The sequence below is a fragment of the Geotrypetes seraphini genome, chromosome 1 (assembly GCF_902459505.1).
Source record: "Geotrypetes seraphini chromosome 1, aGeoSer1.1, whole genome shotgun sequence".
In the NCBI taxonomy this organism is placed as follows: Eukaryota; Metazoa; Chordata; class Amphibia; order Gymnophiona; family Dermophiidae; genus Geotrypetes; species Geotrypetes seraphini.
In genome coordinates this window covers 414,135,246-414,153,779 of record NC_047084.1, presented here as the reverse complement: position 1 = coordinate 414,153,779, position 18,534 = coordinate 414,135,246, and positions in this window count along the sequence as shown.

Here is an 18,534-nt window from a genome sequence, read left to right as displayed (position 1 = left end):
TCTATTTCTCACTCTCTCACTCCCTATCTGTATCTCTCTATCACTGTATCTATATCTTTTTGAACAGAGCCTCACCACCCACAAAGAAACATCGACCATGCGAGTACAGCACATTGGGAACATTGTATTATACAGCGGTAACTCTTTGACAACATCAGGGATGTTTTTCTTGGTTAAGAACATAAGAATTGCCGCTGCTGGGTCAGACCAGTGGTCCATCATGCCCAGCAGTCCGCTCCTGTGGCGGCCCTTAGGTCAAAGACCAGTGCCCTAATTGAGTCTAGCCTTACCTTCCGGAGGAAGTGATAGGCCAGAACTCTGTACAGGGATTCAAGAAGGGTTTGGATAGGTTCCTGGAGGATAAAGGGATAGAGGGGTACAGATAGAACTTGAGGTAGGTTATAGAAGTGGTCAGAAACCACTTCACAGGTCGCAGACCTGATGGGCCGCCGCGGGAGCGGACCGCTGGGCGAGATGGACCTCGGTCTGACCCAGTGGAGGCAACTTCTTATGTTCTTATGTTCATTCTGGTTCATCAGGAACTTGTCTAACTTTATCTTGAATCCCTGGAGGGTTTTTTCCCCTATAACAGTCTCCAGAAGAGTATTCCAGATTTCTACCACTCTCTGGGTGAAGAACTTCCTTACGTTTGTATGGAATCTATCCCCTTTTAACTTTAGAGATTGCCTTCTCGTTCTCTCTACCTTGGAGAGGGTAAACAACCTGTCTTTATCTACTAAGTCTATTTCCTTCATTATCTTGCGTGGATGGCTTCATTGACTTGCCTACCAGTACTCCCAACTCTCTTTCCGGGGGGGGGGGGGGTCTCTCTGAGTACTGCACTGGACATCCTGTATTTGTGTATAAGATTTTACCGACATGCAGTGGCGTATCTAGCGGGGGGGGGGGCAGGGGGGTCAGTCCACCTTGGGTGCACGCCCTAGGGGGGTGCATAGAGGTCCAGGTCTGGAACGTCCTGCCCTACTGTTGAGAAAGACCAGCACCTCAGCGTGGCTGCCGGTGCACCCCCTCCAATATACTTGCTTTGGAGCAGAGTCGGCAGCCACGCTGAGATGAAGGAAGGTCCCACGATGAGTATGTCTGCCGGCTCTGCTCCGGAAGAAGTAAGTTATGTTGGAGGGGGTGGACTCAGCAGACGCAGGGAGTTGCTCATGTTAGTCTTCAATTCATGTAAGCTCTATCTATCAAGTCTATCTATCAAGTCTGAAAGCTCCCTGGGAATGCCCAGGCCAACTCTTTTTGTAAACCGTCTAGAATTGAAAGGTATTGGCTGGATAGAAAACACTAATGTAATGTAATGTAGTAGTAGTGGTCTGTTTGGATGACCCTAGCAGTAGTATTGCGAGGCTACTGCTAGAGGGGAAGGCACCATTTCAGAGGAGGCACCGACATGGACATGATGGGGATTGACAGTAGAGGACATAGTTTTTCTGGGGATGGGTCAGATACCTTATTTAGAGAGCATCAGATGCCTTATTGAAGGTGGTTTTGGGTTTTTCACAGGGAAGGAGCTGCTATCTGGCACTGCATATAACATGGAGTCATGCAGTAACTTTTAGCCCTTTGCAGTAAATGCAGGACAGATGCTGAACAAGTCCCTTGCATTTATTGCATAGCCTTTGTACTTACCTTATTGTAATTTTCCATTAACTGCGCAGTAAGGGTAAATATTACTGCACTTTAGTGAAAGGGCTCCTGAATATATACTAACAAATATACTTCCCTAGTGAAAGATTCAAATCAAGCAAGGAATTAGCACAGGCTTTTTAATTGCACGTTAAGTTAAAGCCAGATGATTTTATATGAGCAGACAAGATGGATCTAACTGTCCTTATAATAATAATAATAACAATTTTTTATATACCGCAGGACCGTGAAGTTCTATGCGGTTTACAATGATTAAAGATGTTACAGATAGAGTGGAATCAACAAAGTATAGACTTGGTGATTGACAGTTCTAGAGATCATTTGTTGAGGGCTAGGATTGTATAGGTTGGTTTACTAAGTATTTCAGGAACAGATGTGTTTTTAGACGTTTCCTGAATTCTCTATAGGTGGTATGCACGAGTAATTGTTCTAGATCTTTACCCCACAGAGCTGCTTGATGTGAGATATTCTGACATACTGACATATTCAATATTTCTATATCACTGACTGATGTGTGTTAATCTGAAAGTTTTATTTCAAAAGTATCAGACATTTTAAAGGAATAAAAATGATGGGGCTAGAGCTAAGGAAACTAATCATATTACATTACATTACATTAGTGATTTCTATTCCGCCAATACCTTGCGGTTCAAGGCGGATTACATAAGAGTTGTTAGGAGGTTACAAGATAATTAGGTGGATTACATAAGAATTGTCAAGCACTTAAGGTGATACATGTTGGGTAGTTAGAAACATTTTTGATTTGATATGGGTAGAACAACACCTTATCTGAAGATTATGATAAGGAGTGAAGTTGTACAGTTACTCTACTAAATCTGTCAGGTTAATCGACTTTTGTGCACATGTCTAAATTACAGAGGGGACAAGGAAGATGACAGGATCAGTGATCTTATCAGTCAAGCCTCTCAGTAGCTAAGGGGAGAAACATGCATTCAATGAAAAGGGCATTTTCCAAACGTGTCCCTTTCATATACTCGGTGTGATACCCTGGTAAAAATCTGAGCAGCTCATAATCAAACTATAAACAAGTTATAATATAGCACTGTGATTCGTATTTTCCTCCTTGTAACTGTTTTCAAGCAATAGTTTCAATCTGTGGTTTTTCTCTTGCTGTGATTTTATGTTTATGCCTTATTAAAACTTATTGTACAACTTATTCCTATGACAGGTTCAAGTGGTTAATAATTTTAAAAAAAAAAAAAAAACAATATAAAAGAAAGGAACACTAATAAAAAAAAATTGAGCAGAAAGCGAATGAAAGAAAAACAACAAATGGATAAGAAGTCCCTGGAAACACAGTTACGAGCACAGACAGAAGGAAGTGCAACCAAAGACTGGGAAAAATGATTGGAAAGATAAAATCACCAGACAACAAAGGTAGGGAATATGATTTTATTTTCAACTAGCTGATGCCCCGGCGTTGCACGGGTATTTAATTATAGCAATAACACTGTAAATGGATTCAAATAAAGATACTTTATAGTGGTGAATGAAATTATTTTTTTACAGCTTAATAAAAATTACAATATTCAAATTATAATGTGAAATATTTGACAAAATGAATACAATACAACTAACGCAAAACGTGATTATAAACAACAATTTTAGTTTCACCTCCTGGAGCAAGAACATATAAATTCTTGGGTGAACCCACCCTTGAGCAAGCAACATAGAGTTGTGGGCCGCGAGACCCCCAGAACATATCACCCCAGGTAGTGAGGGATCTGCATACCAAGTTTCGTTCAAATCGGTCAAGCCGTTTTTGAATTACTGTGAGAATGGCAGCTTTTTACATATTTTCCATTGACATGAATGGGTGAAATCTGATTTTCTGTTTGTAGCTCCGCCCACGTGTGCAGGTGGGCCACGAGACCCCCAGAACATATCACCCCAGGTAGTGAGGGATCTGCATACCAAGTTTCGTTCAAATCGGTCAAGCCGTTTTTGAATTACAGTGAGAATGGCAGCTTTTTACATTTTTTCCATTGACATGAATGGGTGAAATCTGATTTTCTGTTTGTAGCTCCGCCCACTTGTGCAGGTGGGCCGCGAGACCCCCAGAACATATCACCCCAGGTAGTGAGGGATCTGCATACCAAGTTTCGTTCAAATCGGTCAAGCCGTTTTTGAATTACAGTGAGAATGGCAGCTTTTTACATTTTTTCCATTGACATGAATGGGTGAAATCTGATTTTCTGTTTGTAGCTCCGCCCACGTGTGCAGGTGGGCCGCGAGACCCCCAGAACATATCACCCCAGGTAGTGAGGGATCTGCATACCAAGTTTCGTTCAAATCGGTCAAGCCGTTTTTGAATTACAGTGAGAATGGCAGCTTTTTACATATTTTCCATTGACATGAATGGGTGAAATCTGATTTTCTATTTGTAGCTCCGCCCACGTGTGCAGGTGGGCTGCGAGACCCCCAGAACATATCACCCCAGGTAGTGAGGGATCTGCATACCAAGTTTCGTTCAAATCGGTCAAGCCGTTTTTGCGTGATCGTGGCACATACACACACACATACATACACACATACATACCTCCGATTTTATATATATAGATTTAGTGGTTGTACCTCTAGGTCTAACACCAAATGAGTGTACAAGCCTACAAAACTGGGAAAAAATATTCTTTATTTGCAGAGACTTGACACTGCCAGTGTTTCGGCCAAAGGCAAGCATCAGAGGTCTATAGTAATACACAAATAAATATAAATTAAAAACATATATGTATTGAAAAAATTAATTAGGAACATTGTACAAACCCATTCATTTAAAATTATAAATCACAATTTAACATACATTTGCATTATTGCATACATTTTACAGATAAATTATATACTTCAGAATAATATTTAAACCATTCATCTAATAAATCAATGTATCAATCATCATATCGACTATAATATTACATTACATTACATTACTGATTTCTATTCCGCCTCAACCTTGCAGTTCTGGGCGGATTACAAAAGAGACAACTGGACATTTCCAGGATAATTACAGAGAGAATTCTGGTCATTTCCAGGAGAAGTTACAAGAATAATGGAGCTGTATATTTCAAGAGCTACAAGATGCTGTACAAATAGGAAATAGTGCAAATCCAGTATATATACTGTTAGGGAATCAGTTACACTCCATTTTACTAAACCGTGATAGCGGTTATTACCGCAGGGAGCCTTGCTGAATGCTCTGCGCTGCTCACAACGCTCATAGGAACTCTTTGAGCATTGGGAGCAGCACGGAGCATTCAGTGGCTAAATTATTAAAACTAACCATAAACCTCGCCACATGTGATGTCTCTAACAAAAGCCGGCATTAGTGAAAAGTAATATGAAAACCCCTCAAAGCCATCATTACCGTAACACTTGCAAAACATTGCAAATGAACAACATATGGATACAACTTTTTAGATCTGTTGTCAAAAAATTCACAAGTTTCTTAAAGAAAAGGGGAAATATTGCTTGCCGGTGTCTGCATTCACCAATCTCGAATTGTTTGTAAAAAAATGGCTGCCGTCCGCGTCTGTTTTTAATGACTATGCGCTGTAATGCTTCCGCAGATCAGATCCCTTGAAAGATTCCTCAACTTTAAAAAAGCAATAAAAACATACCTCTTCACTTAAACCCCTACCCTTGACCGATAGACTATAAAGAAATGAATATTGGTACCAGAACCAGTATATGTCACATAAGGATAACTTGTATCATACACTGTAACTTTCTATTTGTCACATTAGGATATAACTTGTGCTGAAAACCTTGCATCATAAAGACAAATATAACAAAATGTAACCAGTAAACTATATATTATGCATATTAATATTAGACCTTAGTATGTATCAAGTTAGGATAAAAACATATAGTAAACGTGTACAGAAATTATGGGCTCCTTATACTAAGCTGCGATAGTGGTTTTAGTGCGCGCTTAGCGTGTGCAGAATTGCTGCTTGTGCTAGATGCTAATGCCAGCATTGAGCTGGCATTAGTTCTAACCGTGTAGCGTGGGTTTAGCGTGCACCAAAATTCTGTGTGTGCTAAAAACGCTATCACAGCTTAGTAAAAGGAGCCCTATGTATGTTAAATCTGTAACCCGTTATGAGCTTCTTGGGCTAAGGGGATGAAAATCAAATTAATTAAATTAATAAATAAATAATGGTGATGTAAGCATGAAATTTATCAAATTCCAGATTCTTCCTTGTTTGTCAACATCTGCTTTTGATGCCAAAAGTCTTGTTGTGGATCATAATGATGATGTCATTTAGAGAGCCATTGTAAAGGGAATTACTATCAGCCCGAAAATGGGCAAAACTTCATTTGTTTTATGATTATAACCTTACAAATGTTTTCATATGGTGAAATTATAAATTTATAAAATACTTGTAGATATTTCCTTGTTTGCCTATGTCTACTCTTAATGCCAAAAGGCTTGTCTTGGATCATAATGACAATGTCATTTAAAGTTCCGTTTTAAAGGAAATTATTATTATCCCGAAAGGGATATGATGTCATTTGTTTTATAATAGATAGTAAAAAAAGACACCAAGATATTAACCGGGCGTGCCCTAGGGCATTGCATGCAAGTTGACTCCCTAGTCTCCACACTAAATAATACACAAATCTCAAATTTAAATTTTTGAAATGAGGAGCACCCTCAGCGTGAGTTTGAAAGCTTTAAAGAGCAGCTCACTGGAGCAGCTCTAATGCTTAGAAAAGCAAAAGCCAGCAAACACCGAGCAGAAATTACTGCTCCCGCTGGCCGCACACCATCATCTGGCTGCTCCTGTGTGCTTTAAAGTGCAAATTAAGTGCAGACAATATGCAATAAATAAATATATATAGATGGAAGAAAAAAAGTCCACTATCCTGCAGTGCCCTGAATGCCAAACCCACTGACCCAAACAGGAGATAAAAAGTTAGTCACTCGTCCCTCCAATTACTTAGCTGAATGAAAGTGCTGTAGTCAAATAGTGACAAGGAGAGTCCAGCTTCTTTTCAATCAAAGAAAAAAGTTCAAGTGCAGTCCTCTTTCAACACGGCTCAACCTAGCAGGGTTTCAGGGCCATAGCTCCTTCCTCAGGAACTGAACAGGCCAACATGACTGTAGATCAGAGTAATTCCAGGCACTTTAAAGCACACAGGAACAGCCAGATGATGGTGTGCAGCCAGCGGGAGTAGTAATTTCTGCTCGGTGTTTGCTGGCTTTTGCTTTTCTAAGCATTAGAGCTGCTCCAGTGAGCTGCTCTTTAAAGCTTTCAAACTCACGCTGAGGGTGCTCCTCATTTCAAAAATTTAAATTTGAGATTTGTGTATTATTTAGTGTGGAGACTAGGGAGTCAACTTGCCTGCAATGCCCTAGGGCACGCCCAGTTTATATCTTGGTGTCTTTTTTTAGTATCTATTATAAAACAAATGACATCATATCCATTTTGGGATAATAATAATTTCTTTTAAAACAGAACTTTAAATGACATTGTCATTATGATCCATGACAAGTATCTATTTTTTCTTGGGTTTTTTTGCTGTAGTAATTTGTTTTATAATAACATCAACTTTACAAATATTTTCATATAATAAAATTTAAAATTATGAAATCTTTGTAGTATTAAAAAGCTGACGGTTATCAATGACATATATCTCTGAAGAACATAGAAACATGATGGCAGATAAAGGCCAAATGGCCCATCCAGTTTGCCCATCTACAGTAACCATTATCTCTTCCTCTAGGAGATTCCACGTGCCTATCCCAAGCCTTCTTGCATTCAGACACAGTATCTGTCTCTATCACTTCTTCCGGGAGACTGTTCCACGCATCTACCACCCTTTCTGTAAAAAAAGTATTTCCTTAGATTACTCCTGAGCCTATCACCTCTTAACTTCAACCTATGCCCTCTCATTCCAGAGCTTCATTTCAAATGAAGGATTCAAGTCATGCTCATTTATGCCATGTATGTATTTAAATGTTGTATCATATTTCCTCTCTCCTGCCTTTCTTCTAAAGTATACATATTGAGATCTTTAAGTCTGTCCCCCCATACGCCTTATGACCAAGACCATGCACCATTTTAGTAGCCTTCTTCTGGACCAGCTCCATCCTTTTTAAATCTTTTTGAAGGTATAGTCTCTAGAATTGTACACAATATTCTAAATAAGGTCTCATCAAAGACTTTACAGGGGCATCAATACCTCCTTTTTCCTATTGGCCATATCTCTTCCTATGCACCCTAGCATCCTTCTAGCGTTCACAGTCACCATTTCAACCTGTTTGGCCACCTTAAGATCATCACATCTACTCACCGCCTATTCATCTATATCCTATCCTTGCTGGGGTTTCAGGGCTCTGTTATCTCATGGTTTTCTTTCTATCTTTCCCAGAAAACGTTTGGTGTATGCTCTGGTGAATCCTCTTCAAATCCATCCTGCTATTGGTCAGTGTACCTCAGGGCTCTGTCCTGGGATGCTTATTTTTTCCAACTACACTTCATCCCTTGGTGCGCTAATCTCCTGCCATAACTTTCAGTATCATCTCTATGCCTGTGACTTACAGATCTACCTCTCTACACCTGAAATCTCTACAGACATTCAGGCCTGAGTCTCAGCCTGCCTATATGGCATTGCTACCTGGATGTCTCACCACCATCTAAAATTAAATATGGCCAAGATTGAGCTCTTTATCTTTCCTCCTAAATCCATATTTCCTTTCCCCATTTTGTAATTCTGTAGACAATGTCCTCATCCTCCCTGTCCCATTGACTCACAACCTCAGTGTGATCTTTAACTCATTCCTTTCCTTCTCTTCAGAAATTCAACAGTCCACCAAAACCTGTTGTTACTTTCTCTACATTGTCAAAATTCAACCTTTCCTTTCTAATCACCTTTCACCTATACTACTACAACGTGCTTCTCACTGGCCTTCTGCTAAACCATCTCTCTACCCTTTAATCTATCCAGAACTTGCTGCATGCCTCATATTCCACCAAACCCTCTCCTCATTGGCTCCCTATTTGTTTTCGCATACAATTAAAATTCCTTTTACTGACCTACAAGTGTATTTACTCCACAGCTCCTTAGTATCTCTCCTCTCTCCTCTCTCCTCACACGTCCACTGGGCACTCCCCTCAATGAATAAGTTCATCTTATCTGTATCTTTCTCCTTCACGGCCAACTCCAGATTCTATTTCTTCTACATTGCTGCACTGTATCCCTGGAACAAACGCATGACTCAGTACATTGTGTTCCATCTCTGGCAGTTTTCAAATCCATGCTCAAAGCCCACATCTTTGATTCTGCTATCAATCTCTAACTCCAACTCATCTGTTAAGCGCCCATATCTGCCTAATCACTTCCTCTGTAACTCCCCACCTGAGTACTGTGTATTGATGTACTTTTTGTCCAGTTCATCTGTCATAACTAGATTGTAAGCTCTTTCGAGCAAGGACTGCCACTTCCATGTTTGGTGTACAGCACTGCATATGCCTGGTAGCACTATAGATATGATACGTAATAGTAGCAGTAGTACCCTGTTTCCCCGAAAATAAGCCTTTGCATAATTTTTAAAGATGCTCCTAATATAAGCCCTACCTTAAAAATAAGCCCTAGTTAAGATTGACCCCCGAATGTCCCCGACACTCCCTGACTCCATCCTTGCCACTAGTGCTGTCTGATTTGCTGAAAAAAAATCAGACTCGTCAATTCAGCAACCTCCACACCTGCTGCTTTAGGAGGCCTCGGAGAGGAGGTATATCAGTCTCATGGTGGGAGGGTTGGTAGGATTCTGCTGCACAGGGGAATGGGAGGGAGGGAGGGATAGAAAGATGCTGCACAAAGGGATGGGTGAAATGGGAGGAAAGATGCTGCACATGGGGGAAGGGAGAAAGGAAAGAGGAAGAATTGGGGTGGAGGAGAGGAAGGGAAAGATGATTGTTGTACATGAAAAAAAATAAGACATCCATGAAAGTAAGCCCTAGTGCATTTTTTTGATACAAAATTAATGACACTGCCTTACTTTTGAGGAAACATGGTAGTAGTATCTATCTTTTTCTGAACCCCCCCCTAGTTTAAGAAGCTATGGCAGGGGTGTCAAAGTCCCTCCATGAGGGCCGCAATCCAGTTGGGTTTTCAGGATTTCCCCAAAGAATATGCATGAGATCCATTTGCATGCACTGCTTTATTGTATGCTAATAGATCTTATGCATATTCATTGGGGAAATCCTGAAAACCTGACTGGATTGCAGCCCTCGAGGAGGGACTTTGACACCCCTGAGCTATGGTGTATAAATGTTTGGAATGATTAGACCAGGGGTGTCAAATGTCGGTCTTCGAGGGCCGCAATCCAGTTGGGTTTTCAGGATTTCCCCAATGAATATGCATGAGATCCATTTGCATGCACTGCTTTCACTGTATGCTAATAGATCTCATGCATATTCATTAGAGAAATCCTGAAAACCCGACTGGATTGCGGCCCTCAAGTACTGACATTTGACGCCCCTGGATTAGACAATTAAATGGAATAAATAAGCATAAATTGACCAATAAGGAGCATATAATAGGTCATTTAAGACCAGGGCAGGAATATATTATTAGCTTTTTAGAAATATGTATGAACATCCTTATCCTCTTCCACGCTACAAAGTTTAAACAAAAGGATAAATATATACAGTAGAGCATGCACAGGCATCAACATGATCTATGGACCAGAAGCCAATAGGGCATGCTCAGTTTCAATCCTGTATCTTTTGCATCGTCCCCACAATAGTTATATTTCCACAGCTCCATAGAAATCAATGAGCAAAGTTGCAGCAGTTATACATGGTTAAACTGCTTACTGCAGTCAAAATGAAAATTGCCAGTGACTTGCAAAGTACAAAGCCAGCATGATAGCTTTTGTTTTCTGGACACTGAATCTGTTGCTGAAGTAAAAGATAGAATGTAAAATAAAGGTGGAAGGAAGTTGGCCATAGAGAATGCTGCAAGATGAGGTGCAGTTGCTTTTCCGAAGCCCTTCCCACTTTTACTGATAACATAACATATAACATTGCATTTATATATCACAAAGCCATGCGGATCCTTGTGGTTGACAATTAATTAAGAAGACTGGACATCAGAAAGCGGATTATAAAATAGAGCATGAATTGTCAGTTATAAAAATATTCATTTTCCTATCAAAATGTTGTCTTGGATGCCTAATCCCTTGTTTTGTCTGTGCCTGATATTTCTGTAGTCTGAGGTGCTGTATAGCATATTATACTGTATGGTTCCTGGATGTCATTACTTGGAACTTTTTTGCCATGTACATAAAACTAGCAGTTATGTGCCATGGTGGTGCATCTGCAAAGAGATGTCATTAAAAGCAGCATGCCTATTGGTAGGCTTCTTGGAAAGCATAATAAAGACTGAAGCTAGAACTATTATACCCCTAATCATAGGTTATTGTGAGTGATTTGAATAAGGTTGGATTGATTATGATATTTGTGTAACTAGGAAGAGTGTAATTGAGATCTCACCTTCTAATTTGTTTTTATTTTCTTTCTTATAGGATTAAATAAATGGTGCTAAAAAGTTGGTGCCATTAAAATTTGGCACTCAATAGTGGCATAGCGAAGAGGGGGAAGCACTTAGGATGGTGGGGCCTGTCATTGCTGAGTCATGTGCCCCTCCATATTGCTCAATCACCCTCCCCCCCCTTTTGCGAGCAGCATCTTCCACCTCCTGCTCGTACTAGCTTCAGCTCCCTTCTGGCATCACGTTCTGGCCCCGTAACCAGGAAGTGACATCATAAGGGACCCAAGGCCTGTGTGAGGAGGAGATAGAAGGTGCTGCTCGTGCTGGTAAACATTTCAAGAAGTGCACAGGGGGAGGGGTGGAGAGGAGGAATGGTGCCAGCGCCCCCACCAACTTGGTGACTGGGACAGGTGCCCCATCCCCCCCTAATAGTGTTCAACACTATTAGGACACTTTGGGATCAGCACTATTTATAGAATAGCACTCAGTGCTGAATTCAATGAATAGCTTTGAGTGCCAAATTTGGCACTCACCTGGCACAAGGACATCTGTCAGCTGAAACCTAGTGCAAATCCTGGCACACAAATTGGGCACAGATCCCCATTGTTATTTAAAACTGCACATTTATGGGCACCCCTGACCTACCTAAACTAAACTAAACTAAGGGCTCCTTTTACAAAGGTGCGTTAGGGTCTTAACGCACAGAATAGCGTGCGCTAAAATACCCCGCGCTAGCCGCTACCACCTCATCTTGAGCAGGTGGTAGTTTTTCGGGTAGCGCACGCTATAGCACGCGCTAATCTGGTGCTTGCGCTTAAAACGCTAGCACACCTTTGTAAAAGGAGCCCTAAAACTTAGTTTTATAGACTGAGTCATCAACCAAGAGGAGCTCGACTCGGTTTACAATAATGTAACACATAATACACCCTTTTGAGTTATGCGCAATTGAATTTAGGTGCACATTGTTACAGAATAATGTGTAGTCAAATTGTTGCCCAAATTATAATTAGTGCCAATTAACTAATTATTTAGGGTTCTGATCTGGAATTCCCACCCAATTTTGCATGCACATATTTAGGCAACCTTTATAGAATCTGAGGGAAAATGTGAAGGGAAGTGATAAAAGATTGTTATGTGATGATCAAAAGACCGTAATAAGATTATAGGGCAGACATGTCAAACTCTGGCCCGTGGGGTAATAAAATTTGGTCTGCCGGACAATCAAACATTTTTCCTTAACCTGGCCAGCTGGCACTTTTTTTTTTATCGAAGTACAAGCGGCTTCCCAGTCTCATTAAAGCAGCCTGCGTGAATGTGCTAGTCCTGCCAGATGAAGACCTCCCAAGAGAAGGCACACACACTGTGCAGCTGGCTGCAGTGTGTCTCCACAAGTTCTGCTGCTCCATCCCTCGCATATGCTATGGTTGTGCAACTTAGAAACATAGAAAGATGACGGCAGAAAAGGGCTATAGCCTATCAAGTCTGCCCACTCTACTGACCCATCCCCTTAAGTCAATGCCCTAATGACCCAATTCCTTAACTCGACCCTCATAGGGATCCCACATAGGTATCCCATTTATTCTTAAAGTCTGGCACACTGCTGGCCTCAATCACCTGCACTGGAAGCTTGTTCCAATGATCAACCACTCTCTCTGTGAAGAAATACTTTCTGGTGTCGCCATGAAATTTCCCACCCCTGAGTTTGAGCGGATGCCCTCTTGTGGCCGAGGGTCCTTTGAGAAGGAAAATATCATCTTCCACCTCGACACGTCCCGTGATGTACTTAAATGTCTCAATCATGTCTCCCCTCTCCCTACGTTCTTCGAGAGTGTAGAGCTGCAATTTGTTCAGTCTCTCTTCGTACGAGAGACCCTTGAGCCCCGAGATCATCCTGGTGGCCATCCGCTGAACGATTCAATTCTGAGCACATCTTTACGGTAATGTGGCCTCCAGAATTGCACACAGTATTCCAGATGAGGTCTCACCATGGCTCTGTACAATGGCTTTATGACTTCAGGCTTCCGGCTGACGAAACTTCTATTAATGCAACCCATCATCTGCCTTGCCTTAGATGAAGCCTTCTCCACTTGATTGGCAGTTTTCATGTCTGCAGTGATGATTACTCCTAAATCTTGTTCTGCTGAAGTCCTAGTTAAAGTTTCTCCATTCAAGGTGTACGTTCTGAATGGATTTCCGCTTCCGAGGTGCATGACCTTATATTTCTTAGTGTTGAAGCCCAGCTGCCAGGTCGAGGACCAACTTTCCAATGTAAGCAGGTCCTGCGCCATATTATCCTGTAAATTGCATTCACTTATTACATTACATAGTTTGGCGTCATCGGCGAATAATGTTATTTTACCTTGAAGCCCTTGAGTCAGATTCCCCTATGAATATGTTGAAAAGGAGTGGACCCAGGACTGAGCCCTGAGGCACTCCGCTGGTCATCTCCGATGTTTTAGAGAGGGTACCGTTAACCACCACCCTCTGAAGTCTGCCACTTAGCCAACCATTGACCCATGCAATTAGTGTCTCTCCTAATCTCATCGATTTCATCTTGCTCAGCAGCCTGCGATGTGGGACGCTGTCAAAAGCTTTACTGAAGTCCAGGTACACGACGTCCAAAGACTCTCCCAAGTCCAGCTTTCTTGTTACCCAGTCAAAGAAGCTGATGAGATTGGATTGGCAGGACCTACCCTTGGTGAATCCATGTTGACTGGGATCCCGTAGATTCCCCTCATTCAAGATCGTGTCTAATTTACGTTTAATTAGTGTTTCCATGAGTTTACACACTATTGATGTGAGACTCACCGGTCTATAATTCGCAGCCTCTGCCCTGCAACCCTTTTTATGCAGAGGAACGACGTTAGCTGTTTTCCAGTCCAAGGGAACTTTCCCCGTACTTAGGGAGAGATTGAAGAGCACGGCCAACGGTTCCGCCAGGATATCGCTCAACTCTCTGAGCACTCGGGTGCAAATTGCCCGGTCCCATGGCTTTGTTCACCTTGAGTCTTGTCAGTTCGCTGTAAACGTCACCTGGTGTGAACTCAAAATTCTGAAACAGGTCTTCCACGCTTTGCTTTGCCTTCAACTGTGGACCGTGTCCCGGTGCCTCGCTGGTGAAGACTGAGCAGAAGTATTCATTCAGTAGTTCGGCTTTATCAGAATCTGCTTCCACGTAATTTCCGTCCGGTCTTCTAAGGCGTACTATACCATCTGTGTTCCTTTTCCTATCACTAATATACCTGAAGAAGGATTTGTCCCCCTTCTTAATGTTTTTTGCCAGAATTTCTTCCACTCAAAGTTTGGCCTCACTAACTGCCGTTTTGACCGCTGTAGACCTGGTCCTATATTCTATGTTAGCTTCTCTTTTCTCCGTAAGCTTGTAGGAAAGAAATAATTTTTCTTCTCCTTAATGAGGTGCGAGATCTCCGTGGTGAACCATTGGGGTTTATTGTTTCTTTGCCGTTTAGTTACTGATTTTATGTAGCGGCTAGTTGCTTCATGTATGGTTGATTTCAGGGTTGACCACATAGCTTCCACATTACCGGTCTCTGCTTGGTCCTGCAGCATCCGATGGACAAAATCTCCCATGCATGTGAAGTCAGTGCCCCGGAAATTGAAAACCTTTGTTTTTGTGTTTGATCTAGGGAAGCCTTTCCTAAGGTTGAACCATACTATTTTTTGGTCGCTGGAGGCTAGCGTATCTCCTACCGAGACCTCTGAGATGTTTTCCCCGTTGGTGAGTACCAGGTCAAAGATCACCTGGGCCCTAGTGGGCTCCATTACCATCTGTTTGAGACGTGCTCCCTTTATGGAGGTTAATAGCCTCCTGCTGCCGCTGGTTGTCGCTGAAAATGTGTTCCAGTCTGCATCAGGCATATTGAAGTCCCCTAGCAGTACAGCGTCACCCCGTAGAGTGATATTCTCTATGTCTTCAATTAATTCTGCGTCCATGTCTTCCAGTTGTCTTGGGGGTCTGTATACCACACCAAGATACAGGCATTTTCCTCTGCCTCTTGCCAGGTTTACCCATAGAGACTCCCCGGTGTACTTGACATCTGTGATCCTGGTGGTTTTGATGTCTTCTTTAATGTATAGTGCTACCCCTCCACCTAACCTGCCCTTTCTGTCCTGATGAAGTAAATTGTAACCCAGTATAGCCATATCCTACCCATGTGAGTCCGTGAACCAAGTTTCGGATATCGTCACCATGACTAGGTCGGCATTCCTTATTTCAGTCTCCAATTCCAGAATTTTATTGCCTAAACTGTGTGCATTAATACCTTGTGTTTGCTAAGTCCCTGTGAGGCGTTTCCTACCTGAGTCGGTGTGACTCCTAGAGAACTGTTTGCAATGTGGGTACTTACCTCGGACATGGAAGCGGAGTTTCGACACCTCATCAGGATAGTTCCTTTCTTTACTAGTATGTGAGTGGGTACCCTCCCCCAACTTACCTAGTTTAAAGCCCTGCGAAGCAGGCGGGCTAGTCGGTGTCCGAAGACGTTCTTACCTCTACTGGTCAGATGGAGTCCGTCAGGTCCCTGAAGTCCTTGTAGCATGCAGAAACTGGCAGGAAAAGGAGCCGTGTTGAATTTGGGCCCTGACATCGCTGAAGCACGTTCCCTCTGCTGCAGTTCCGTATGTCAGAGGAGGGGCGGGACCACGGCAGAGGGAACTTGCTTCAGCGGCGTCAGGGCCCAAATTCAAGGTGGCTCCTTTTTCTGCCAGTCTCTGCACAAGTTGCATAACCATAGCATATGCGAGGGATGGAGCAGCAGAAGCTTGGGGAGACACACTGCCGCCAGATGCACAATGTGTGTGCCTTCTGCTGGGAGGTCTTCATCTGGCAGGACTAGCACATTCAAACCAGCTACACTAATGGGGTACTCATTTTGGGTGTGCATAAGGCCACTGCTCCCCCCCCCCCAGCTGCATGACTTGGGGCAACTCCAGCCTTAATTAGTCCATTAGACCAGCAGCAGAAGAGATGAGAGGTATTCATCTGCAGATAGAGAACAGATAAAATACATCAAGAGGGGGAGGGAAGGCAAGAAGAAATAATTATCAGAAGACAACCAGAGCCTGGGACCACAACACAGTTTGAATAATTACCAGACAAAAGGTAGAAAAAATCATTTTATTTTCTGTTTTGTCATTACAGTACGTCAGATTTGAAATGTGTATCCTGCCAGAGCTGGGGTTAGACTGCAGGCATGAACTAGGACCTAAAAGAGAGAGGAAAAGTATTTTTTATTTATTTTGTTTACATCATGGAGCCGGCGTGGGGTTGCAGAGGTTGTAACACTATACTTCTACTAAGACTAAGGGGTCTTTTTATTAAGGTGCGCATCTAGCGCGTGCTAAATCAGTTAGCGTACCTTAATAAAAGGACCCCTAAATATCTTAATTAAAAATTTAGCCCGCGACTTAGCCTATGTTTTCAATTTCGGCCTCTTATGTGATTGAGTTTGACACCCCTGTTATAGGGGATCGAGACTAGAAAAATAGTTTGACTGACCAGAGAGGTTAAAACAATAATTTTGAACATGACTAAAAATACAATCAGATGGCTAGACACATTGAAAACAAACATGGGGATGGTGCTTGATGACCTTACATGACTAGCACAAAACCACCTTCTCTTTAGATTTGTAATTCATCAAGTCGCTAGGCCTTGAACATGAGTCGATAGCACCTAGCAACAAAAATACAATGGAAAGCTAGTGTTGTTTCATAAGAAAGAGAATATGATTCAGCTGTATAGCATATTGGATCATTTTTATCATTATGTTTTCAATTCTAAATAATTCTAATAGCAAAAAATCTAATGTGATTAAAAAGTACATTGCAATATTTCATGCAATTAATCACTACTACTACTACTACTATCCATTCAGTCGTGTCCAACACTTGGATACTCTGTAAGCTAGACCTCACCATGCTTCTCTGTTTTCCATGGCTTCTTTCAATTGCTTGATATTCATTCCCATGTCATTCTTGATGGTATGCAGCTAACAAGCCTTTGGTCTCCCTTGCTTCCTTTTACCACTGACCATTCCAAGTAGCACCTCCTTTTCTAGTGAAGAGTGCAGACTCTTGAGGTTGAGGCATTCAAGATAATGAAGGGAATAGACTTAGGAGAGAGAGAGAGAGAGAGAGAGAGATATTGTTCACCCTCTCCAAGGTGGAGAGAATGAGAGAGCACTCACTAAAGTTAAAAGGGAATAGATTCCGTACAAACGTAAGGAAGTTCTTCACCCAGAGAGTGGTAGAAATCTGGAACGCTCTTCCAGAGGCTGTTATAGAGGAAAGTACCCTCTAGGAATTCAGGACAAGGTTAGGCAAGTTCCTGCTGAACCGGAACGTACGCATGTAAGGCTAGACTCAAATAGGGCTCTGGTCTTTGACCTAAGGGCCGCCGCGTGAGCGGATTGCTGGGCACGATGGACCACTGGTCTGACCCAGCAGCGGCAATTCTTATGTTCTTAATTCACCCTGATCACATGTCCAGAATAGGTTAATTTCTGTCTGGTAATTTTGCCTTCCAGGAACAACTCTGGGTTTATATGATCAAGAACATCTTTGTTGACGATCCTAGCTGTCTATGGGATTCACAGAAGTCTTCTCCAGCACCACACCTCGAAGGCATAGATTTTTCTTCTATCTGCTTTCGTGAGTGTCCATGAAAATCAGGAAAGCCCAAATGGATTTAGTATAATTTGCTTCAGAATGTAGGAAATAATATCTCAGAACAACAGAAATCTGCAGTTCCATAGTCATTTCCATTGTCTTTTTGAAGTATGGTAGCCCCGATGTTTGGGTTTTGCCTCCTTCTTTCTTTTCAGGTAGGTAACATTTTGTGAGCTCAGTCAGTGGATGTACTATTGCTGATTAATTTTTTTATGAACCTTCTGTAATTGCCACAAAATCCTAAGAATGATCTGAGTGAGGGCTTTCAAATCAGTAGATCTGTCCCAAGTGGCAACTGCTGCAATCTTGTCTGAATCTGTAGCAATACATCTTTCAGACACAATAGGACAAATGTTATAAATGATGTCCTGGTTTTAGGCAGCAGTAGGTGTCCTACTACTGTCTAACCAGCCAATCAGGACATACATTTTTAGAAAAAACACAACCCAAGGCAGACAGACTACATTGTAGGCATTTTCGCAGGTCTAAGGAGATATGTAGGAACACCTAAGCTTGCCCAAGGCTGGGTGTGGACTTGATTTTGCCCAGGAGTGGCCTTAGGAAAGTTTAAGAGGCCCTAGGCATCTCCTTAGAGCCTCAACAGACGTCTGAAATGTAGGCCATTAAAATGCTGGCCTACAATTCAAAAATATGTGG